The 27,279-nt window shown below is 39.5% G+C and overlaps 1 protein-coding gene across 2 annotated transcripts in view; it reads right to left on the bottom strand.

The window, feature by feature from the left end:
• Positions 1–670: 670 nt before the first annotated feature.
• LOC143859666 (uncharacterized) overlaps positions 671–27,279 on the bottom strand; it is a 34,673-nt gene continuing 8,064 nt past the window's right edge. The window contains exons 2-3 of one of the 2 annotated variants that reach the window (XR_013239315.1): positions 2,405–2,481; positions 671–945 (exon numbers count right to left, since the gene is read on the bottom strand). The gene's annotated coding sequence lies outside the window, so the exon portion shown is untranslated. The remainder of the gene's footprint in view (positions 946–2,404; positions 2,482–27,279) is intronic. The other variant, XM_077370320.1, reaches the window with a different exon arrangement.

Here is a 27,279-nt window from a genome sequence, read left to right on the forward strand (position 1 = left end):
CTTTCATCAATGTTATTCTCTCATCCGACGGGATGTATCTTCTCTTCCAAGTCGCCAACTTCCGTTCTATTCTTTCAATGATTGGATCCCATTGTTTAAATATTATTATAATGCAAAGATTATTTTAGTTTTACTTATATCCATTCCATGTTTTTTGTTTCAATTCCAAATCTAATGTCTTCAAATATCTTGTTTGGATGAACTTTGGTTTGGATTTGATTTCAAGGAGATGGATGTCAACACCGTCAAATAAAAAAAATATGGGCACACTGTACTTTTTCCGTGCCTGTACTGCTGTTGACATATCAATGGTTTAGATCATCTAAAGAGATGGGTCCCAAAGGGATTGAGCCACTAGCTCAATGGTCAAGGCTTTGTTCTTCAACCTTGAGATTGGAGGTTCAATCCCAACTCACCTACCGAAAACAGAGATGGATCCCAGTGCACTTTTTTCTGTGCATGTATTGCTACCATATAATTTCTCAACATTATAGAGATCTACCTAAAATTTGCTCCTTGCAGCATATATCAGGTCTACTGCTACAAAGCTGAATCTGTGGCTCATGCAGAGAAGGCTTCCTTAAACTATATAACTCCAGTTATAACTATGCAAGGAAATAAAACAATAATACAAACTTGAGACACCTAGGGACGATATTGCATCAAAAAAGACAATAAGACAACATTAATTTGCTTATAAATCAACAGCTAAAGTAACTAATAAAACGGTAGTTTCCAAGGAATACAAGGAAGAAAACCTATTCCAAAATGCCAAAAAATTGGAATTCTAAGCCCTCAAAATGCCTGCCAAGTGCCCTTCTCACAATATTCATCTGCTATTCTCAGTAATCAAAATGCAGCTATAGTAAACATAAAATACAAAACCCAGTTCTATCAAATAGCAGATAAGTGAAGACCCGTGGAAGAAAGATCTGCACCAATCACCTGCAAAAGCAGTTTGAAACAATTAAATGAAAGAGAAAAAAAAGGGTTTAAATTAGATGCAGCTGCAGGCTGACTATTGTATCAAGATATAATCCTCCCGAAGCCCTGTAACACGTTCAGAGTTTTGATGTTTTGACATCAAAAGACAATGACCCAATTTGGCGCTTTTTGGAATAATAAATGTCAATTTAAAAAAAAAATGACAATGACCCAATGAATGAGATGAGAGGAAGCTCTAAAGTACAAATTAATGTAGATCCAAAAGGAAAAATTCGCATAATAAAAATTAAACTATGTGAAGCATGATATAAAACAGAAACCAATCGTCATATATGAAAATGGAACATTCAAACAAAGGAAGAAACAAACACTTCTCCCCTCCCATGTTTACAAGAAACACCTATGGCGATTTTCAAGGACATGTTTGGCAACCGTGAAATTTTTTCCCATGTAATATTAGTTTACCAAGTGTTGAGAGAGGGGTAGGAGGAGCAGGAGTGGTAATGAACTGAGAGGGGTTGAGTGAGGAGATAATAAGCTCAATATTTTCCCCCCTATGGGAACCTCCGCCGGAAGGATGGCTCAAGTTAAATTTTGATGGTAGTTCCTTGGAAATCCGGGTCCGATTGGCTTTGGTGGGGTAATTCAAGATCATAATCGGAAAATCATTGTCATATTCAGGTCCAGCTGGGATATGCGATGTGAACGAAGCTGAGACAATGGCACTGTTGTTCAGTTTAAAATGGTATGAAGATCACAATTTGGGGCCGCTGATAGTGGAAGGTGATTCCTCCAATGTTATCGCTTGGGCGGAGATTAGCATGTAAGATTGATGAAATCAGGGACTTGGTTCGTTGCATTCGTCCCCAGCTGTGCCACCGTAGGAGATCCTCTAATTCCATGGCTGATCATTTGGCTAAGGCTGGGGTGAATCGCTCAATTACCATTATCGGGAATGGGGTCTTGGTGGGGGTCAATTCTATGTAATTTTATCAGGGCCCTTGTTTGGCTCCTGTATCTTCGCGGTGTTTTTGGGGACATCTTGTCCCTAGCACTTGCATGTTTTTTCTATCCAATAAAATTTTCATTACCTTTTCAAACAAAAATAATAAGAAGTGGGTGAAAAATAAGGAAGCAAAAACTCCATTCACTCATGCCCTCTCAATTCTCTGCATCTGTCACCCTCCTGACCCCTATATCCCCCCACTTAATAAATTAATCTTCCATGGCAAAAAATTTCATGGCAGCCAAAAAAGGCCTAAACAAGAAAAATCTATGGCGATTTCAAGTAGACAACAAATAGACAGTATTCTAGCAATAACAGAATATATCAGCCAGCTTGCATCAAATCAAAACAAAATGATATAAGCTCCACACTAGAGTTCCTACTTCAACAGCCTCATTCCTCGAAGAACTGACTTACAAAGTACAAAAAAGAAATGTACAGAATGACCCCTACGTCTAGATAAACTCCTTGACAAGCTGAGACAACCCAAACTCCGACCAACCTGATATCTCAAATTCTGAATACATACCCTAAAGAAAGCAGAGATTAACAATTAATAAAGACCACTCAGAAACTTCAATTTCATTGCAGAAACTTCAATAATTGGGCAAAATAAACAAATATCATTCAATGTATAACCCATACATATCATTTCTCATTGTAGAAACTTCAATAATCAAGCAAAATAAAGACCATTCAGAAAAAAAAACAGCCAGCAGTAAGGACTGAGTGAAGGTGACCAATTTCATTGTCTAGAAAGTAGCTTACGGCAAGGTTTGATCAATGATGTTGTTTCACCTCCATCGCGAGAAGTGTGTCACCTGAAATCAGTCCATTCACTTTCCCATGAATGGCATAGATTACTCTTAACTGAAAAAAGATTTTTTAATCTCAGCCATTCATGGGAAAGTGAATGTGCTGATTTTGGGCCTGGCACTTCGATGTAGATCTGAACCAGATCTACAGAGATCTTTCAAAAAACTATCAAATCCGATTACAAACAACAAACAAAACAGGAATTCAGCTGGAAAATCAAATCAGTTTGTAAATGGGACTAAAAACGGAAGAAAACTGCCAATAAGTATCCTCAAAACAATGAAGAATGACTGTAAAAATGGAATTGTTATTGAAATCCATGAAAGAGTACAGCAAAGACGCTACTTAGCTCAGCTGAAATCTCATGCTGAGAGTAAGAAGAGATGGAAGGCCATAGACACTCAAGATTTCCTTCTCCAACATCACTCAAAGTGCTTCTTGCAAGTGCCAATGCCTCTTCTCAAAGCTGAAGTACAAGTTACTCTCTAATTCAATTCAAAGATGCTCAAAAAAGAAACAACAGACCTATTTATAGGTGACCTCCAGCCCTTACAAGACTGGTCTTCAACTCAACTCAACTCAACTAAGCCTTTGTCCCAAACTAGTTGGGGTCAGCTAATGAATCCTTTAGAAAATTTTCATGAAGAAGGTGAAAGGATTTACTCGGCTCAAATTGACTAAGTCTAATCCTGACACTAGAGTTAGGTTCGTCTACATGGAGAAGATGAGAGACCACCGCCTAAGATGGTTTGGGCATATCCAACGTAGGCCTTTGGATGCTCCGGTGAGAAGTGACTCGTGCCAAGTTGATGGAGTACAAGACAGATCTTATTACATTAAAAGTTACAAAAGCGCCACTCCATATACTACCATCTCTTACACCCTATGGAATTGAAAAAGTACACTGATGCCATCACTTCACTTGGTTGTCATGTCCTTAGCTGCCCTTTCTTTAATCCGATTTGACCTTCTTAAAGCCTTAGAGTGCTCAAGTTCATGAGGAACCTTCTCAAGTTGGTTGGTTAACTCCATGGAAGGGTGGTCCTCATCATCCTCCCCCTCTTGTTTGGAGCTTGGCCTCAAGCTCAAATCTTCCCCATGATATGGTGTGATTGTTGGGTATATAATATAACCCATGTATGTTCTAATATAAGCCCAATAAGATAATGGACCGGTGTAGTGGGCCTATTTGGGCTAGAGCCCACTAACCTATTAAAACCCTAGTGTATCAAATATATATAGGGGCTGGAGGCAACAAACTTGGTATTCCAAATTAGATACCTTAGGGTTTTAATAGGTTAGTGGGCTCTAGCCCAAATAGGCCCACTACACCGGTCCATTATCTTATTGGGCTTATATTAGAACATACATGGGTTATATTATATACCCAACAGTGATGTGGTGGACATTAAAGATGTTGATGCTCAAGCCATCGGGGAGCTCCACAGCATAAGCATTTTCTCCCATTTTTTTCTAAAATTTGACAAGGGCCCACTTTTCTTGGCTTAAGCTTATGACAAGAGTTCAATGGGTATCTTTCGTTAGATAAATGGACCCAAACCAGATTCCCCCCACGTCAAAATGCAGTTCTTTCTTATGTCGATCCACCCATTCTTTGGCCTTTTGGTAAGCTTTCGCCAACTTTTCTTTGACCTTGAGGTGAATGCTTTTAAGGTCTTCAATTCTATCCGTTGTTTTCTTCAAACATTTCTCCTCATTAGGCAAAGGAAGAAGATCTAAAGGCCCCAATGAGTTGCTGCCATATACAATCTGAAATGGAGAGTAGCCGGTAGAGCGGTTCAACATCCTCAATTTTTGGGAGGACAACATCCCAACTTCTGAAGCTCTTAACATTGCTCCTTAGCATGTTCCCAAGAGTCCTATTGACAACCTCTGTTTGGCCATCTGTTTGTGGATGATACGGTGAGCTGAATTTTAGGTTTGTTCCAAGTCGTCTTCAAAGGCTGTGCCAAAAATGACTGATAAACTTTGAGTCTCTATCTGAAGTGATTGTACGAGGTATCCTATGATGTCGTACAACCTCTGCAAAATATAAATCAGCAACTCAAGTGGCATCCATAGTCGTTTTGCATGGCACAAAGCAAGCCATTTTGCTGATTCGGCCGACTACCACCATAATGTTGTCATACCCTTCTGCAGTCCTTGGTAGCCCAAGTATGAAATCCATGGAGACTTTTGTCCAAGGAGCATCTGGAATGGGAAGCCGAGTATATAACCCTGCATTGGTTGTGTTTCCCATGGCAGTTTGACAGTTGCGACATCGTTGCACAAATCGACGGACATCTTTTTCGATACCGGGCCAATAAAATTTTTCTTTCACCAGCCATGCTGTTTTACTTATGCCAAAGTGCACTTGATCATGCAATTCTTTAACAATCAGTAGTCTTAAAGAGGAATCTGGAAGGCATAAACAGTTCCCCTTGAAAAGATAGCCTTCTTGTAAGTGATACTAGTCAGATTTACCCTCTTCGACTAGTTTTATGATTGGTCCAAAGAATTCATCACCAAGTAACTGTTCTTTGACCGTATCAAACCCAAGTACCTCTATGCTCATAGAACTAATGAGTGAATGACGTCTGCTAAGTGCTGTGGGACCCGATCCCGCGAGAGGGGTGGGGCGCGTGCCGCCACGCTCTCTCTTGGTCTCTCGTACCCACGCGATTGGCGTGTGCATTTTAATATTGATTTTAATTCATCTTTTATGTGAATTTGGGATCACTAAGGCAATCCGAATTCCACACAAAAGAGACTGACAGAGTCGCCACCTAGATGTGAGATCTAGGACTCGTAATTAACCAGAAATCTAGACTCGCTACCTGGTTACAAGAATGGAAGGTATGGGGATTTATCCACCACATGCACCATTCCTGCCCGATAATCGATCTTCGATTCCAAAAGCTAACTCTTTTAAATTTATTTTAAATGGCTCATTCAACTCTCTGTTAATGTGCTAACTACGGGACATGCATCCTATGATCTAATTTTAATGTGAATCCTAAATGTGTATCTTGATTTCTTAATTTGTCTGGATTCAATCTGAGTGAAAGTTCTCCTAGAATTCTAATTTCAGGGAAAATCATAAGTGATATGCCATCAGACATCCAAGCTGCCTACGTACCCAAGCCTCACTGGGATCAGAGTCGACGTAGTTCGGTGCACCTAAGCTAAGCTACTTATGCCTAACTTAACTAAGACACCGACCTAGACGGGATTGACTGTTTCAACAGTTTTAGGAGAAGTTATTTAATTCAAGTTGAGGATCTTATTATCCTAAGATTTCATCTAAGATGCTATATGATTCTTATCTAAATGCAAGTTCTTCCTTAGACTAATGCAGGTTAGCCTACATCCTAGTTCACTAGGCTTGTCCTAGGGAAAGATTGGGTGACTAGTGTAACTAGACCTATGGCACGGTTGCTATCCATAGCAAGCGTACGTGATGAGGCTGGACTCCTAACTCTAGGACTCCCTAAAACCTAAGACTCCCTAAAACCTAGGACACGACCTGACACCAGTGTTCCTAAATTGGGCTCTAATGGTTCTTACGACGGAAACCATAATCCAATGATTCCGAGAGACACGAGATGAATCGATTTCAGTTCTTGAAGTTAATGAATTTCAGATTTCAAGGATTTTCAGTTTTTTGGACATTTCAAGGATTACCAATGGTTCTAGGGTTCACCAATTTCGGCCCAGAATAGTATCAAAGGAAGGGAATCGTGCGCTCTTTCCTTGTGCAATTTAATACTTAGGTTATAGCATCTTATTGTCTGGCATACCTCAGGATTTCCGTGGACAGTAACCTCGGAGCCAACAACATGCTATAGCTTAAATATTCAAATTGTCAAAGATCGGTTGCAATTGGGATACGATTATGGATGCACTGGCCATTTTTCCAGGAAAATCTAAAGATCCTAAAATTTCTATGTCAATGGATTAAGGAGTGAATATGTGACAAAAATGTAAGGTTCTATAAAAATTTTGATAATGATTTTTTATTAATTTCGAATTTTCAATGGAATTTATCAATTTTAAACATGTGAGTGATTTTACAAGTGAAATTGTTGCAAACGAATTCGAAATGAATCGAAATTTCTATAGCAGCAAGATGGGAATGCATGTAGCTTACTGGATGAATTTCGCAGATTTTTACATTAAGCTCATATTTAATTTTGATTTAACAACAATAAGACAAGATTGAAAAAATAACACAGAAACTACTAGAAATAGAAATCTAAATTCAATGAAATTTCTACAGTAGTAAGATATAAGTAAAAATTCGCATGCTGTGAGATTTTCATGAATTTTGGAAACTATTTACTATCCGTTTCGAATTTTTCAATTTTTAGACCAGATTATGAATTAACACTACATCCCATATGAAATAAGATCTAAATCACTTGAAAATTTTACAGCAACTAGACATATGGAATATAAGACTACTGTAAAAATTTTGGAAATTTTATCGGTGATCTGATGTCTGTAAAAATTCTCCCAAAATCTGATAATATTCAAAGAAAACATAAAATAATATACCAAACCAAACCCAAAAATTCTCAAAAATTCATGGTAGAATGTATCAGCATTATATTACTTTCCCACGAAATTTCATTAATTTTGGAATTCGTTTAGTATATATTGTATGTTTCTTCGTCGAAAAGATATTTTTGAAGAGTTATCTATTTTTAAAACACGATTTTCGAGAAAATTACGATTCCGGAAAACATCCTCCAACCTTGTTCTGATGTGGTGAACACAAGAAAAATTTTAAATTCCAAAAAATAGATCATCCCGAGATGTCTATTTTTTCGAATTTCGTAATTTCTCAGCCAATATTTTAAATAAAATTCTACTCTTCACTCAAATTCTAAAAAATCGTTGATCCAATGTCCGATCCGATCCGATAGTTATTTTACTCTATTTAAGTAGAACATCGTATTAAATTTTGGGACGAAACGGATTTGAAACACCCATGCAGATCATGATTTTTAGCTCACACATTTAATATTGAATTAAATTTAATTAAATGCTAAAAACCATGCAAAATTCATAAAAAATGCCAAATCATCCGGAAAAAATCTGAGAATAGTGTACTAACCTGTAGTCGAGATCTCTGCCGAGTCCAAGAGCCGAAAAATCCGGAAATCCCGCCGATGTTCGATCCGAAGTCCGCTTATCTTCTTCTCTTCTTTTTTTGTTTTTCTTACTGCCGTGAGAGAAATGGAGAGAGAGAGAGAGAAAATCCAAGAGACAGAGTGTGAGCGAGAGTGATTGAGAGTGAGAGTGAGCGAGAGAGACACAGAGAGGGAGTGATAGAGATATGGAGAATGAGAGAGATGGAGAGTGAGAGAGAATTGAGAGATCGAGAGTGGGAGAGGCAGAGAGATGGTGAGTGAACGCGAGAGGCAGAGAGAGAGTGAGAGAGAGGCCGAGAGAGAGATTGACAGAGGGTGTGAGAGTTTGAGGGAGATGTAGAGAGAGTTAGATGAAGAATGCTCTGTTTTTTTTTTTATAAAAACCGAGAGTTGGATAATGAGAGGTGTACGGAGACAGGGAGGGAGAGATAGAGAGATAGAGAGGGATACAGAGGGAGATAGAGGGATTAAGGGAAGAACAGAGTGAGGGAGACGGAGAGAACAGAGAGAGAGAGAGAGAGAGAAACAAAAACAGAGTATAAGATACTCTGTTTTGTTTCTTTCACGTTCTCTCCTTCTTTCTTTTGGTTTTTTATTTAGCTTCAGCTTTTTTCTTTTTTTTTTGGGTTGTATAGGATGAGATGGATAATGAGATGAGAAAGAGAGGGTGATGGGGAGATGGGGAGATACGGAGTGATGACCAAGGGAGGGTTGAGAGGGGTGGAGAGTGAGAGTGGGCGGTGAGAGATCGTGGAAACAGAAGTCGGGAGATGGAGCGATGAAGGGGATAAAAACACAAAGACAGAGAGCCGTTCCTCCCTTCTTTCTATCAAAACTGATGTTCTTGAGAGAAAAAGAAACCGAGCTTGCTCCTCCCGCCTACAGACAAGAGCTTTTCCTCCTTTTTTTTCTTTTTTTAGAGCTGCTCTTATTCTTCTCCAAAAACAGAGCCACCCTCCAGCTACTCCTCACCGTTCTTTTCTTTTCTTTTTTCTTTTTTTTTCTTCTTCTTTTCCTCCTAAAACAGAGCCACCTTCCTTTTTTTCTTTTTTAGAATCTGCCCTCTTTTGGCTCCACCTTTCCCAAACATAAATGGCTTCTTTTTTTCTTTTTTAGAATCCCTCCCCACAATTAGCTTGCTTTCCTTTTAGAAAAAGATGGTTTCCACATTTTCCTTTTTAATAGAATGACTGCTTTGGACCTTTTCTCTTTGAAATGACAAAATTACTCCCCTTTCCGCATTCGTCCAAAGCTCTCCTGATTGATTTCCATAGGACCATCCGAGCAATCCAATTAGCTACACTTTGCAACTGACCACCATGAGACAATCCGAAATGTCCATTAACGGGCCATGGTGCTGTGGACCCCGATCCGAGATAGGCGGCGGTGAGGGAACTGATCCCTACACTACCTCTCTGGATCATCCACGTGTGAAGGAGAGCTCTACCAAGGAACTCTCAAAACGGATGCCACCCTCATAGCATAGCACGAGTGGCGATATAAAAGAAAGAGATATGTCTCGATCCGGAACCGAGGTTCGAAACCGAAACATACCTGAAATAAACTCAGAGTCGCCATCCATGGATATGCCATGGAACCCTAAAATCAAATCCTCTGTACAATGGATAACCAGAAATATATATGGGTTCGTGCCTGGTTACGAATGGGGAAGGTCTGAGAGCACCCCCGATTCGTCCGAGTGCAAGCACTTGGTCTCTTATGCCATTTATTATTAACTCCAAAGAAGTTTGGGTAAAAATCATCTGAAATGGGAACAATCCTCAAGAATCGTCTACCTAAGCATGCATTTCCTGAGGATAAAGATAATAAACACATATAAAATAAAATGAAAGATGTGCCACCTAAGCATAGCTAGGTTATGAGTGACAAACCTAATGGGTGTCTAAGTTCTGATGTGCAAACACATGCAAGCTACAGCAAAAGGTATAGGATCAGTACGAGAAAGTAAGAAAACACATCAAAACATATAATAACAACATAATAAATCCTAAGACTCTAAATTATTAGCCCGAGTCCTCGGATGGTCTGGTATTCATCCAAAGAAGCCTACGTATCCCCGCCTCCACGAGAATCAAGGCAACGTAGTTCTTCGCGCCTATTCTAAGCTATGATGCCTAAGACACCTAGCCCTCTATCCTAAACTCGATCTAAAAGACCGGACCAATTATTAAAGTTTATTGTACGATTATTTAAATTCCAGTGAATTGTGAATTTTAGGACACCCTATATGCCCTAACTAAATGCAGATTAGCCCTAGGCTAATGCAGGTAGTTCCTACAACTTTTGTGTAACTAGGCTGTATTTCCTAAAGAAAACTAAAGGTAGACTAGCGAATCCTATTCTAGTCATCACTCGGCGATGTGGATTGCCGACTGACCGGACGGAGGCGCTCCTATAACTCTAGGACAAACCCCTAACTCTAAAACAATCACAAACAAGCACACAACAAAACAAAGGTCAAATCCTAACTCTAAACTCTCTATCTAGGACAAAGTCCTAACTCTAAAGGAAGAGCTTTTTGAAATCAAATGCTTATTCAAAAAGGTTTAAAACCTTATTTACAAAAGTTTGGCTGGACTTGGGATGTAAATCCCAAGCTGCACTACGTACCTCGGAAGAGGATCAAGCCAACGTAGTTCGAAACGAACTCTCTACCTATCAAACATTTACAGCAAATCAACCATTTTTTATGTTTTAAGTTTCTAATGTTTTTGAGATTTTTAATGATTTCAATGTTTATGGATTTTAAAATTTCTGATGTTTTCACCCTTTTGGCCAAAGACCGGAGGGAATATACAAAATAACACCCTAGGGACAAACCCTAGGGTGAATAAGGGAAACTATGCTCTAATAATACCGTTATAAGAGCAAATGAGTCAAAGACTCTCTAATAACAGCACAAAGGAAGCAACCGAGTCAAAGACTCTCTAATAAAAGCAACTAGAGGATAAATGAGTAAAAGACTCTTCAAAAGAGAGCAAATGAGGGATATAAGAGTCAAAGACTCTTCAAAGAGAGCAACTGAGGGATACGAGAGTCAAAGACTCTTCAAAAGGAGCAACAGAGAGATACAAGAGTCAAAGACTCTTCAAAAGGAGCAACTGAGAGATACAAGAGTCAAAGACTCTTCAAAAGAGATGGAAACCCGAGTCAAAGACTCCACTGACAACAACACAAGGATAGACTCCACTGATATCAACATCACACAAACCAATGAGTCAAATACTCTCTTAAAGAAATGGAAACACGAGTCAAAGACTCCAAAAACACCGACTAAAGGATAAATGAGTCAAAGACTCTCTAAGAGACGGAACACGAGTCAAAGACTCCAAAAATACCGACTAAAGGATAAACGAATCAAAGGCTCTCTAAAAGAGAAAGAAACACGAGTCAAAGACTCCACTAATGCTAATTAAAGGATAAATGAGTCAAAGACTCTCTAATAACACTATATTAAAGACAAATGAGTCAAAAACTCTCCTATAACACCACCTAAAAGGCAAATGAGTCAAAGATTCTCTAATAACAACATATAAAGGATGAATGAGTCAAAGACTCTCTAATCAAGGGCTAACTCCTATGCGAATGAACTATCGAATAAGGAGAAGCTCACAAGTAAAAAGGAATAAGAATTTGTGCACATTTGGCAGAGGTAAAACACCCAGCCGGGCCGGACAGCTACCTAGCCCTAGGGTGCAACAAATGTGCAACCCAATACCCATAAGGGTAAGGGTATGAAGCCAAGCCGAGTAGGGTGTTCTTCCAAAACCAAACGAAGCACAAAGAGGAGAATTAGCAAGAGAATGAGACCGGGTGGGTCTAAAAAGGAATAAGAGACCTTGTGCCTATTTGGCAAAGGTAAAAACACCCAGCCAGGCCGGACAGCTACCTAGCCCCAGGGTGCAACAAATGTGCAACCCAATACCCATAAGGGTAGGGGTATGAAGCCAAGCCGAGTAGGGTGTTCTCCCAAAATCAAAAAGCACACAAAGAGGATTAACGAGAGAATGAGACCAGGCGGGTCTCCCAAACACACACAAAGATGGGCTCTAAACAACCTTATCATTGCCCCCAAGGGGTAAGCAAGGCTAAGACAACTAATTGACCAAATTGGTCTCTAATTAACAGAGGAACAAACTGAGGTGCAATATCAGAGAGGATTCTACAAATGAGGCTTGCCTCCAAAGGAGGATTGCCTAACAAGACAGAGTATGTCTCCTAGTACAGGTTCTATTATCTAAAGAAGTCTAGAAGACTGCGCTAGTCTATCCAAAGAGAGGAAAAAGGATACCAGATAATCTCAAATTTTCAATCAATTATTATAAAAACAAATCAAATATCAGAAAAATGTGATCTACAACTAAAGAGTGCACAACCCGTAGCAATCATAAAATGATAAACAACATTAATTAGTCCAGACCAGCCGCTGGATAGCCTAATAAAGCAAGAAACAACATTAAACACTTCTATGCCCAACCACAAGTACCACTGCCCCAATATGGGGGTGAAATCAGATGATGCTAAAGTAACCATCTGATATCACAAATACACAGGATAATATTTCTAAGCCCGCCTTGAGATCAGACAGTACTCATGTCGATAATATCGAATAGAGTAGTCATCTGATCTCCTTCTTTCCTAAAACAATTTATTTAAATAAAAGACAAGTTTATGAACCTCAAGAGAGTCTCACCTGAACACCATTTATTACTGTCTTCAAACCCTAACTCAAAGCTTAGTACAAGAGAAAAAATATTAAAAATTTTTAACAGATTATACAAATGCATGCAATGATATTTCTGATTTTCATAAATTTTGATGCATAACAGGGGGCATATCTGAAAGGTTGAGTAGGCCTACTAAACAAGAGAGGGGAGCGCTACTTAGATTGAGCGAGTCCCCTAAAGATGGGCTTGGGCTATCGCCTTCATCGCCCTTGCAATGAATAATTAGGGGCGAGGCAGCTAATAGACCAAGTTGGTCTCCAACTAGCTGGGGGACAAGTTAGGATACAACTTGGAAAGGGTTCTATAAATGAGGCATTGTATGCCCCCTATGAGAGAAGACGGGCTCTAAGCAACGAGGCTTGCTCCCCAGAGGGGAGTTGCCTAACAAGACAACCATATCTCTAAAAAGGAAATCACTAATGAGACCACTATGGTCTTCTAAAAGAGGGAAACTACCACTTAAAGGCTCCTTAAAGACTAGAGAAGTCTCTAAATAAAAGAGGGGAAGCTCCTAAGACTTTGAACACCAGCGCATTTTTCTGCATCAGACTCTCCATTAGCTTTGACTCGGGGCGATAGCCGACCTCCATGTGAATTACCTTTTCTCGAGTCAGCAGCGCACTGCAATTCCTTAGAGACCTCATCATCATTCACGAATTTTGCACTTCCAATACTCGCAGTCATTCGAGAACCCTGATCATGACAACAGGAACCCTCCGCTCGCTGCCATTAGAAACAGTATCAGCTTCCCTAGAAGCTTCTGCAATGGCCAAACCATCGGGTGAGATGATGATAGGTGTATCCTTGGCTTCTGGTGTACCGGTGAGAGCTTCTTGGGGCTTAGATATCCTTAGCTTCAGAGGATCAGATTTAATCTTCTCATCGGTGGACGGTTCAGCATCCACCACAGGTTGTATTGGAACTCTTGGAACACCATAAAGTGTTGGAGGCCTCCCCGCAAGGATTCCATTCTGAACCAAACTGTTTATCTTAAACAGAAATGTATATGGCAATTGAATTGTCTGCCGAGGTTCAACAATGGGGACTAGATCCAAACTGCGAGAAAAGAATCAACAAACTCCAAGAAGAACCGACCCTTTTTCTTTTCTTTTTTTTTATAAAAAAAAAAAAAAAAAGTTTCATGGATGCCTGCAAGGCTGCATACATTTGGAAGCTCCAAACACAATGCAGCAGATTATCCAATAGAACAAAATGGAGTGAAATCTGTTGCTCTGACCCACTGATCATCTGAAGGTTCCATAAAGTAGTTCAAATCGAGTTCTTCAAACTCTTGCTCCAAACTGCTGTGTTGAGGCTTCTTATAAATCCGAGGAGCAGCTTGCACCTGTATCATAAGAAACTTTTCGTTGAGTCCATTCGGGCAACGTAGCTGGATTTGCCAAATGTTCTCATAGAAAAGTTCAAGCTTATAGCAAAAACTGCGATAGGACAACAAGAAGTATAATTTTCTTAGATCAAATCCAAAATCAAATTTAACATCAGGGCACTCCAGAGAACAGAGAACTTGTCCTCCGAATCCTGACACCCAAAATGCAGAATTGCATGCACCATAGTAAACATCGAGGTCATTGGACCTGGCAGAATATCATGCTCCATTCTTCGAGTTGTTAGATAAGAAGTACCATATCAAAGCCTCCGACTCTGAGCCTTAAGGGCAATATTTTCAGCAATCTCACTCGTCGTAAATTGAACAACTGCAAATGCTCTTGCTCCTCGCCTCTTGGGCAGCTTGACATTAATTGCAGAAACAGTTCCCTCTCCTGTTTCTGCTTCCAGAAAAAGCCTTAATCCTTTCATTAGTTGCATTAACACGGGGGAAACCAGACAACTGAATTGTCCTGCTTCCCATATTCTCCAAATAAATTTAACTTAAACAAGGGATAATGCCACGGTTCTTTTCTCAGACAGATTTAATCTCACCGGGAGACCACTGGCGTTCTAAATTTTAGTCTCTGCAAGACTTGATTAAAGAGAAATCCATTACAATACAAGAGACAACACAAAAGAATCAAAGAGAATATCTTAGAAGTTCCATTAGATTTATTACCAACTCATAACTAGGCAAGATCATATAATCTAATAATATTGAACAGGCATTTCCGTCTTTAAAAAAATCATCATATCAACCAAAATTTTAATATTTGTGCAAGCATATAGCCACAAGTCATAGATCTAAAGTATTACTCACATAAATCTGACGAATATTCTCAACAGAGCACAGAAGTACTGAAATGGATTTTTAGACATATGGCTTAAGCAAATCAAATTGATAAAATGGAATGAGCAAAAATTTAGCCACATCCACATCCACAGAAAATCATCATAATATATATATATATATATATATATATATATATATATATATATATTTAATGTCAAAATGAAAAGATTAAGTAACAGACAAATCCCGCCTATTAAAATTAGTTTGAAAATTAAGTATAATTGTTATTATTACAATATAATTTTCACATTTTAACAAGACTAAAATATATATAGAAAAGGAGAGATAGAAAGATCTCATGTCCTAATACAAATATTCACACTAAAATAGGAAACAATATTCAAATTTCACATTTATGCTCTTCTTAATATTCTATAAGCCTCAAAAGATTAATTACAAGAGAAGGACTGAGCTAAGTCACGCGATCAATTAACTCCAGGTTCGTAACACAATCAGCGCAGATCGGACGGGAATTACACATCAAACTAAAATTTTAAGATAAAAAAAAATAAAAATCTAAAAAATCTGGAAGTAAATCGCTAGATAAGAGAATCATTTGAAAGGATCAAATACATGAAAAATTTATGATCATCTAATTTCAGCAATGCGAACAAAAAGTAACAAACGAAATCATAACTGAAAATTTAAATCAAAGTAGCGAAATACCTTGAATCTGCTCTGATCTCTCTTTTCTGCTTCTATATTATGCTCTCCTCCCTCAGTAGTGAGATTTATAGACACAGATCTGATGAAATCTGTCAGATCTGAAATAATTCCACCAGATCTGCGACAACTCCACTGAGCCCGACTGATATGAAAATGAAAATCCTCTTTCTTAATCACAACCGATTCAAGAATAAACTCCTAGCCGGATTCCAGCCAGATTCTAGTGGAAACCTACCGGAAAAAATGAGGTCCAAGGGTTATGGTTTCAATTTAGGGATTTTGAATGATAAAAATCAAGTTATGGTGTAGATCCAGAGGAAATTGCAGATCTAGCACTAAATGGAGATGGATAATATGATTAAGATCGACACAGATCTAAAGATTAATGAAGACAAAGTTTCAGATCTGAGATTTAAGGCACAGATACGGAGCTAGGGTCGAGAGATTAGAGTAGAAGAAGAGGTAATTTGATCGGTGATGAAGGAAGAATGCATAGGTGGATGAGCTCTTTGAAAATTAGTAGTCGGAGCCTCGGGTATTCGCCGGAGAAGAAGAAAAGTGATCGGAGAAGACGATCAACGAGGAAAAGGAATGAAAAAAAAAGAAAAAACCCAAATCTCGCTTTCTCTCTCTGCGATTTTTCTTTTTTTTTCTTTGCTACAGTAACTCCGAATTTTTATATATATTAAAAAGTTGCTGATAATGGCACTCCAAATACAGATAAAGCGCGCGGTTCGCTAAGCGCACTCCCGCCGCTTTGTCCTATTATCGGGAAAACAAAAATCAAAATTTTGCACCTCAAAGGAGCACCCCCTCTGCAGATAATTCACCCCCCTTACAGATTTGCACTACGCTCACTACTTCGATCCGTTCACTGATCAAACGTGCTCGGATCTCGATGAAATTTTACGGAGACCTGAGGGGGACCCTAACCTGGCTTAGGGTGCAATTTGGGACCCTAACTCACTGGTTTGATGAGATTGCGCACAACTAATTGCGAACCTGGGTCTGGTCAAAATGGGGTGTCTACAGGTGCAAGCAGGTTGTGTCTCCGAACATCTTCTATAGGATGATTCAAACAGTCCAAATGGTGGGGCTGATCCGAGCCATCCAACTCATGATCTATCGAGTGAGTGACTCGGATCATCATAATACGGGCCTCATTCCATGCTAGGTGAGCTTATTTTTCTTAAAATTTGACCTCTGAAATCCATAGCGACCTTTATGGATGACCCGAATACTTTAGTTGGGCCAACTTACTCGGCCCAAAGCTTAAAAAAAAAATGCACAGCGCGACCCCACCAAATGGGTCCAAACTCTCTCTGGTTTGGATTTTCCTGAATAACTCTTCCCGACACCTGACGGAAAAATGCGAAACACGGTAGAAATAATTGAAAAGATTGAGAAAACATAGGGAGTGGACAACACTGAAAAAACCGATAGCAAAACACCAACTTCTTTGTTGATTAAAGCGAAGCAAAATGGGGTGTCTACAAGTGCGTCAGTGACTTTATTTTGCACACCAGATTTATGTTTAATGGTGAATGTATATTCCTGCAAGTAGGCAACCCATTTGGCGCGTCTAGCACTGAGTTTTTGTTGTCTCTGCAAAAACTTGAGAGCTTGGTGATCAGAAAACAGAACAAATTCCCTCTGTATCAGATAGTGTCGCCAATAAATTAGTGCTTTAACAATCGCATAAAGTTCTAGATCAGAGGTGGAATACTGCAATGCTGCCCCACCTAGTTTCTCACTGTAATAGCTGATTGGATGACCAGATTGACTGAGAACAGTCCCTACTCCTATCTTGGATGCATCACAATCAACCTCGAATAGTAAGGAAAAATCTGGAAGAGTTAACACTGGGGCGTTGGTAAGGCAAGCTTTAATCTCCTCAAAGCCACGTTGAGTTGCTGGGTTCTAAGCAAAGTCTCCATGTCTCAAAGATCAGTAATAGGAGCCATAATCATGCTAAACCGATTAATGAAGCATCTGTAGAAGCTTGCCAATCCATGGACTGATCTGCAATCATGAATACTTTGGGGTATTGGCCATTCAACAACTGCTGCAACCTTAGACTCATCCGGTCTAATCCCAACGGCAGACACTTGATATCCCAAAAATAGTAACTGTGGCGCCATCCAAGTACATTTTTTGAAGTTAGCAAATAATTTCTCAGTCCTCAAAGTACTAAGAACAGCCGTCATATGGTCTATATGTGTTGGGTATATAATATAACCCATGTATGTTCTAATATAAGCCCAATAAGATAATGGACCGGTGTAGTGGGCCTATTTGGGCTAGAGCCCACTAACCTATTAAAACCCTAGTGTATCTAATATATATAGGGGCTGGAGGCAACAAACTTGGTATTCCAAATTAGATACCTTGGGTGTAATGCTTCAAGCAACCTCTTGCTTGACCTAATTACTCTAACAATCTTGAAGCATCAATGAAACCCTAATTTTGGATCTTCTTGATAATCATCCCTCTCGGTTTATCTTTGTTGGATTCTCGTAATCCATCGTTTTGAACGTGGGTTTTTCTCCTTGGTGCAAGTTTCAACGAACCAGTTGTTGGGATTTTCTTTCTGACTCGGCTCGAATCCTCGCTACCGATTTTATCAACACAAATTGGTGGAGGCCGAAACCTATTCTTGTTGAAATCGACTTCTCGCCAACATTCGAAGTGCTTCCATGGGCAGATCGAGGGCTCGAACGGCATGATTTGGATCTTGAAATCCTTGAACGGCAACAAATTGTTCCGTCTTCTTTTAGAGTTAGAAGAAGAGGGGTTGCTTCGATTTTGACATTACCTGAAGGTTTCAAAGGATTTTACCATTGGTAGCAAGCTTTGCCGAATTGTTATTGTCATCCCTTGTAGTGGATTCTCCAAAAGAGGCGTGTCTCTCTCTGTGTCTCTTGGAGGGTTTCTCATCGCCTAAAATCCACCGACTTGTGCATTGAAGCAGATAACGATGGACTTTTGGCTATAATTTCTGAAATTCTCTTGGATTTGGAAAGCCTCAAAACTCGTTTTTCGGTGGTGGGTTTCCTCTCCCACAGATTTTGTTTGGGATTAAGAAAGCCTAGTTGGGCAACCTGCAATTATATACCCAAGCAGCCCTCTCCATGCTTTGTTTGTACTGGAAAGTGAAAAAAGGAGGGCTGATCTCCCTATTCTAAGAAACCCAAAATCCCTTTGTTGTTGGTCTTTTGCTGCGGTGAATTGGATTCGATTCTTGGAGCTCGGCTTTGAATTGGTTCTTGGATTCAGCTTGGATACGGTTCTCCTATCCAGGATATCTATGAGCTATATCAGTTGTGTGCGATATCACCTTTTGGGATATTCTGTGCCTAGGAGGGTTTAATGCGATATTTGGAGCACAAGAGCAAGAAATCAGTTTGTGTAACTGTTTTTGCGATTTGGAAACTGGTTTATGCTAGAAACCTGTAACCGTTGATTGATTCACTCATCTCGCAAGAGTAATTACCGCCAGTTCCAAGTGGTCTTGTAAGCTGGTTCTTGTGGATCTTCTCAGACATAATTGGTTTGAGACAGTAGGACGAGAAATATGGTTTTTCAGACATTGCTGTCAACTGATGCAAGCCGCCGGCTTCTAACTGGTTACCTTCACGGCATTTGTGGCCTGTTTTTTGGAACTAGTTTTCTCAAACTTTACAACTGGTTCAGTTTGTGAAACTGGATACAACCAGTTTTGTTGACAGTTTGGGTTCTTTTGAATCTGTTTGGTTCGCCACCAGTTCTTGCATGAGCCTAAATGCCTCGGGTTTGGCCTTGGCTGTTTCTTTATTTTCTGGTTCACCCCCTATAAATCCCAATAGTTGTCAGTTGGGTTTGGGTTATTACCTTGGTGGTTATCTGCTGCTGAAGGGTTTCACCTTGGCTGTTGGATTTGGATTTGGTACGCGAATTGGTTCACCCATTTGGCTTCGGCTTTCGCGATACACAAATCAGGTGCACTCTTTCCATATTTACTTTTGTAATTAGTCTAAAAATGGAAAAGACTACTATTCCCTTTGAGATAGTCCAACTTCAATCCTTTGGTGGATCTTTTAGTTCATGGAAGTGAAAGACTCAATTCGGCCTAAAATATATGAATTATTTTTTACACCGTTTTGAGTATCTTTGCTGACATGAATGAAGAAGTTGATGAATCTCAATGGCATTATTTTAAAAATAAAATGTATAGGAAAAAGGTGCATGCGGGACTGGATGATCTCAAACGATTCATTCGAATCGAAGATGAGAATCGAGCCAGGTATAACTTGGAGATGGTTAGACAGCAACAGTCTGCTACTAACGCGGTAACAAATCCCAAGAAATTTCCTCGGAAATCCAAGTCACCTAAAAGTGAACATCCTAAGTTGGAGGCCAAAAAGCCTATCTTTCAGAAAAAGAAGGGCAAGTGCCACAACTGTGGAAAATGTGATCACTTTGCGGCAGATTGTAGGCTACCTAACAAGTCTAAATCTGACACACCACAAAAGGAAGCTCATATGATGGTGGGTAAGACTGAGCCTAAGAGTTTTGTTGCTATGTTGGGTAACAGTAAGGCCAGTACTTCTTCAGATTGGTGGTTAGATATAGGAGCCACTTGTCATGTTTGCAACTCCAAGAAAATACTAGTTGATGTTGTTGCTGCGAAAGAGACCGTTACAGTGGCCAGTGGAGCAGAGGTAGAGGTGCCTCACGCTGGTACTGCGAACTTGGCCTTTTTTCAGGACAAATACTAACTTTAAAAATTGTTAAAGTAGTTCTTGCTCTACAAAAGAATTTAATTTCTATTAGTCTTTTAGACTATGCTTTTAGACTATGCTGGCATGTGTACTTCATTTATGTGTGGCAGAGTAACTTTGATTGTTAACTCATACTATTTTGATTGTGCATATTTGATAGATGGTATGTTTGATTTGAATTTAGATAATGAGACTCTTAGTTAGGATAGTTCACCGCTAATTGCTCCTAAGTTGTTACACAACCGATTGGGACATGTGCACTATCAGAAAATGGTCTAACTTACTAATACTCATAAGATACCATTATATATGTCAATTGCATTTGACAAGTGTGAGAGTTAGGGGTGATAGAAAAGGAGAAGATACACATTGACAGGGTTCACGGAATTCTGTGCCTCTCAGGGTGTAATCCTTGAAACCACTGCTCCTCTCTCGCCTTAATCAATTGGCATAGCTGAGTGTAAGAACAGGACATTAACTTCAGTGTTAAACTCCATGTTAATGTCAGCTGGCATGCCTAGTTGCATTTGGGGAGAAGCAGCTTTGACTGCAAATCACATCCTAAATCTCTATATGCTCCTCCATGTGATAGAGTACCCAAGAATTTGGTGAGGACTTTGTGACCTACCAATTGGAGAATGATCCATCATCCTATCAGGACGTGATGAGATCTAGGGACTCTATATTGTGGGCAGAAGCCATTCATGAGGAAATGAGCTCTCTGTTAGAAAATCTAACTTGGCAGCTAGTCAATTTGCCAAAGGGGCTTAAGACTATAAGCTGTAAGTAGATATTTGTATGTGATTATACAAAGTTTATTATGGTCTTAATCAAGCACCTAAATTGTGACATCAGAAATTTGACAAAGTAGTAAAGAGCTTTGGGTTTCTGACAAATTACTAGAATAAATGCCTTTCTTATCGTTTTGTGTCGAATAAGGTCATAATTATTTACTTGTATGTAGATGTTGATTCTTGTTTCCAATCTCTCTCTGTGATGAGTACTGTGAAACTAACCTTGGGTACAGAATTCGACATGAAAAGACCTGGGTGTTGTTAATACCATTCTTGGTATGCAAGTAAGTTTTTGAAATGCAAGGAATCACCATTGGCTTAGCTCATTGTATGAAAAACTACTTTCCTTTTGAGGATGCAGTGAGTGCAAACCGATTGAGACACCATTTTAATTATACCAAAAAGCTTATCTCTAAGGAAGAGCCAGTGTGAGTCAGTTAGAATATTCTAAACTGATTGGTAGTCTCATGTATGATTTATGTTGCACTAGGCCAGACATAGCCTTTATAGTTGGCATGCTGAGTCGTTTTACTAGCAATCCTGGCCATGAGCATAGAAATGCCCTTATGAGGCTGATGAGATACCTTTCGTGTACTCAAGAGTATGCTCATAACTATGGTGGCCATCCATTTATCGTGGAAGAATATTCTGATGCATCATGGGGATCAGAATTCGGGGACAACAACTCTACTGATGTTGTGTGGAAGTCGAATTTGAACTTTATGCTCTAGCTTCAGTTGCAAATGAAAGCAGAGGAGATAAAGATTCTGATTATGGTTATGGACATTCCACTGACCCAGTTAAGGATTAGTTCCTTATGTGTCTTCTGTGGTAATCAAGCTACAACAATGGTTGTGACGGTAAGAGTAGACATCTTACGTTGAAACATGCCATATGCTGAATTATCTCAAGAACACGGGATTATCACTTTGATTGATACGAAATCGAAGGATAATAGGCTGAAGGTCTCGCACAGGGACTGAACAAAGATCGAATATTCAAAACTGTGGGGGAGATGGGGTTAAAGTCTGTATAGACAGAACTTAGCCTACATCCATGTTATTTTGAATCTTCAAATCTCCCTTTTTGGCCAAGATAGGCACTTGATATGTTTCGATGATTACAGTTGTTGTGTGTCATTCCACATTTGATGACATGTCCTTTTTGGGAACGGTTGTACATTCCAAACTTGATGATACAGCTTAACTCAAATATGGATAAGATGACTGTAACATTCCAAAAAGAAACATGAAATGGTTCTTTGCAAAAGAAACTATTTGGTCTTGTTCTTTATTGAAACTTGACAATTAGGAATGGTTCTTTGCAAAAGAAGCTATTTAGGTCTTGTTCTTTAATGAAACTTGACAATGATGCCTATGGTGAGAGTGATACTGATACTTTTTTAGCCATTTAAGAAATTGTACTATGTTCTTATGATAGAACTAGATAGTTTCGTGAATTATGGGATTGTCCTAAGTTCTTCTTAAGGTAGAACTAGATACTTTCATGTGTAATTCATGTTTTACACAACTGATTGGATTCATTCTCATGAAATCCATATTTTGATAATTCACAGGGATCGGCGAAAAAAGAGGAGCTTGTCTTTATTTGGACTTTGATGAAGACAACTTACTTGATGAGTAAATATTCTAAAGTCATAAAGACTATGCTTTCATTTCAGTATGCATAGAGTTCATTTTTTTTTTTGGAACTTTATTTTGGATCTCGATGAGAATCATACCCCATGAATGAATTCATCTAAGATCAGTGGGGTTGACTTATATGTGAAAGTACCTTTTGGTTGAGTTTAGCTTGTTGTATATCTAAAACTCTTGGTTTGTCATAAAAGGATTCATGTTTTCAGTTGGATTACAGATCTTTTATGATATAGACCATATGGTGATGCAGATGATTCAATATTTTATTTTGAACATTACACTATCTATCTATTAGATTGTGCTATATGTAGAACATAGGAGGAGATTGTTGGGTATATAATATAACCCATGTATGTTCTAATATAAGCCCAATAAGATAATGGACCGGTGTAGTGGGCCTATTTGGGCTAGAGCCCACTAACCTATTAAAACCCTAGTGTATCTAATATATATAGGGGCTGGAGGCAACAAACTTGGTATTCCAAATTAGATACCTTGAGTGTAATGCTTCAAGCAACCTCTTGCTTGACCTAATTACTCTAACAATATGTTCCGCCTCATCCTGGTTGTATATAAGAATGTCTTCAAAATAAACGACAACAAAACTGCCACTCTGCCAATGTAGGGCCTAAGCACCTGATTTATGACCCTCATGAATGTACTAGGGGCGTTAGACAACCCATATGGCATAACCAGCCATTCAAACAAACCCTCCCGCGTTTTAAATGCAGTTTTCCACTCGTCTCCTTGCCGAATACATATTTGGTGAGAACCACTTTTCAGTTCAACCTTTGTGAAAATTGTAGCCCCACTCAGCTGATCTAACATATCATCCAATCGAGGGATAGTAAATCTGTATTTTATTGTAATACGGTTGATGGCACGACTATCAATACACATCTGCCACGCACCATCTTTCTTTGGCACTAATAAAGCAAGGACGGCGCATGGATTCACACTCTCCCTGATAAATCCCATTTGTAATAGCTCTTCCACTTGCCGACAGAGTTCCTCATGCTCCTTTAGGGACATCCTATAATGAGCTTTGTTTGGTAATGTGGACTCTAGCAATAGATCAATTTGATGCCGAATTTCTCGCATAGGAGGCAACTCCCTCAGTAGTTCGGGTGGGAACAAATCATCAAATTCCTTAAGAACCTATACCACACTGGGATGGAGTGAAACACGTCTCTCATCTACACTTTGCAAAAGTGGTAGAAACTAAAGCAAACACGATTTCCTACTCGCCCAATGCCTTTTCAGACTCGGCCCGTGATAGGCAAGTGACCTTTTCTGTGGCAGTTTTTTCAAGCTTCTCTGCCGAAGGTAAAAGTTCCAATTTCTTATTGTTCCTCATAAGGGTGTAAGTGTTTTTGCGGCCATGGTATAAAACATTTCTATCATACTACCATGGTCGTCCTAGCAGAACGTGGCATGCATCCATGGAAACTATGTCAAACCATATCTGATCTATATACTTGTCACCTATAGAGAATGTGACAAAGCATCTATGAGTGACCCAAACTTCATTCTCTTTATTTAGCCACACTAATTTATCTGGCTTGGGATGAAGTTCCAACTTCAAATTCAACTTATGGGCTGCTTCTTTGGAGATTAAATTTTCACAACTTCCAAAATCTATAATCAATAAACTGACCTTGCCACTAATGGTACTGTTAGAAATGAGATTAGGGTTAGAAGAGAGGAAGAAGAAGAGGAGTGAAGGATGGAGAGTCTCCACTTGGGAGCTCCTCATGAATATGATGTATATATAGGCCCAAACTAGGGCAACAACATACAATGACTACAATACCCCTAAGTAATACAAGTAATGTCTAAACTAACCTAATACATTATTCAACACTCCCCCTCAAGCTGGAGTGTATATACTATGAAGCTCCAGCTTGCTACAACGAACTACGTCAACAACTAAAAAAGTACAAGAAGCTCATGCACATCCAACTTGGTATGTCACTCATCCTCAAGCTGGTGTTGTACATACATAATGAAAAACATAAACAAAAAAACAAAGGCCACCATGAACAGCATCGAGATCAATGTCCATCAAAAGAATAGCTCCCCTGAAGTAGCACAACAACGAGAGCGATCAAATAGGGCCTCTCCCTGAATGAGAGCATGGCAACTGATGGGGAAACCATCGAAGACAAGGTCGACGGAGAAACTGTTGCCTGGAGAGAAGGGATAGAGAGAAAGAGGGTAACCAACCAACGATGGGGAAACCATCATCGGAAACTAGGTCGACGGCATGAACATCGTCACCTGAAAAGATAAGAAGAGTAAGATAACCAAGCAATGATGGGGACATCATCGCCTGGAGACAAGGTCGACGGCATGAACATCGTTGCCTAAAAAGAGCCGACCAACGATGGAAAAACCATCGCCCGGAAAGGAGAGGTCGACGGGAAAAGACAGTCGCCTGTAAGAGAACCAACCAACGATGGATATGGAAGCCATCGTCACCTGAAGATAAGAAGAAGATAACCAACCAACGATGGGGACATCATCGCCTGGAGACAAGGTCGAAGGCAATATCATCGTCGCCTGAAAAGAGCCGGCCAACGATGGGGAAACCATTGCCCGGGAAGGAGAGGGCGACGGGAAAAGACAGTCGCCTGTAAGATAGCCGACCAACGATGGATATGGAAGCCATCGCCCGGAAAATGAGGAAGAAGATAACATGAAGGGATAAGGCATAAAGCCGAACAACACGAAGAGACATGAAAAACAAGACATGAAAACAAGACAACACTCCCTTAAGAAGACAAAGTGAATACTAACAACACTCCCCCTCAAGAAAAGACAACAAAGTGGACAACACTCCTAAGAAAAGATACAAAGAACTACATGAAAACACTCCCCCTCAAGTTGAAGGTCAAATACCTTCAACTTGCAATGAAAAGAATACAAACAAGGCACTACACCGCTTTCGGACATTTGATCAAACACTTGGTGTGCGCCGTAGAGAAGAAGACAAAGGAAAGATGACAAACAAGGCACCACACCTCTCTTAGACATTTTATCAAATACTTGGTGCGCCCCTTGAAGAACTACATAAAAGACATACAAGGTAATAGAAAGAAAGAGATGATATGAAGACGACAACAAGACAAGCACAAGAGAACAAGAAACAATACAAGACAACACTCCCCCTCAAGTTTTGAAACAAAAAGAACACTTTCAAGGCACAAACCCCCTTCGAGACATTTCATCAAACACTTGGGGTGCACCTTGAAGATGAGATGAGAAAGACAAAGGCCATAGGTCAAAAAAGCTATAGAGAAGAGAAAATAAAGAGAGCTTTGGAGTGGAGGAGAACCCAAAATGGGTTTACACAAGTAATACAAACATGATTTTTGTTTTGTTTTGAGATATACGATAGAGGGAAAATGGGTTAAAAACGAAATGCGTTTAACGAAATGAAAGGGAAGAGTGAGATTTCTAGGGTATATAAATGATTTTTTTTTTATTTGGGTATTGTGGCGGGTTACTGTTGCAGGTACTGTAGCGGTACTGTAGCAGGGAATGGAGGGGTTAGGGGAAAGGGAAGAGGGGCAGTGGGAGGAGGAGGAGCAGAAGGGAAGGACACGAGCGAGGAGAAGAAGTGAGTCTTTTTTTTTTGAGATTTTGTGGTCTTGGCAAAAAGGACACGAGCAAGAGAGATTTTCGTCAAAAAAAAATGGGTTTTAAAGACAAGGAAAGAGAGACACTACGAGAGATATTTGAGGGATTTGAGATTTGAGGGAGCAACTATAGAGAGATAAAGAGAGGAAAACGAGATAGGAGAGAAAGGGATTATGGCATGGAGGGAGATACTCTTCTTCTTTCCTTCTTGAAGGATCAGCCCATTGGCTCTGATACCATGTTAGAAATGAGATTAGGGTTAGAAGAGAGGAAGATGAAGAGTAGTGAAGGATGGAGAGTCTCCACTTGGGAGCTCCTCATGAATATGATGTATATATAGGCCCAAACTAGGGCAACAACATACAATGACTACAATACCCCTAACTAATACAAGTAATGTCTAAACTAACCAAATACATTATTCAACAGGTACATTTTGTAGTGAAAATGTTATGTCGCAGCCATTTTTCTCCCGGTTTAGGTGTAAGACATAATCGTCGTGTCACCAAACAATTACCCATATTTTCTTCAGCTGCCAAATTCTCAACCTCTTCTTCTGCCTCCCCATCTTCTTTAGGAACCTCAGGCTCCTCCTAATACTCATTTTCAACTTCTTCATAAGCATAAATTTGTTGCCCGGCCTTGGGACACTATCGAATAGTCTCGTATTTTGACATTTGAAGCACTTAACAAAGGCTTTATGTGACTGATGTTTAGGATGTGTCTGCCCCACTGTTTGCGAATGTGTAATGGGTCGATTTGTCACTACGGAAGGTATAGATACTGCTGGTGCATGAGTGGGAACAACGTTAGTTGCTTTAACAGGCCGTTGAAAACTGCTAGTGC

The sequence above is a fragment of the Tasmannia lanceolata genome, unplaced genomic scaffold, assembly GCF_043159265.1.
Source record: "Tasmannia lanceolata isolate RefF3 unplaced genomic scaffold, GAP_Taslan_0.1 ptg000035l, whole genome shotgun sequence".
NCBI lineage: Eukaryota > Viridiplantae > Streptophyta > Magnoliopsida > Canellales > Winteraceae > Tasmannia > Tasmannia lanceolata.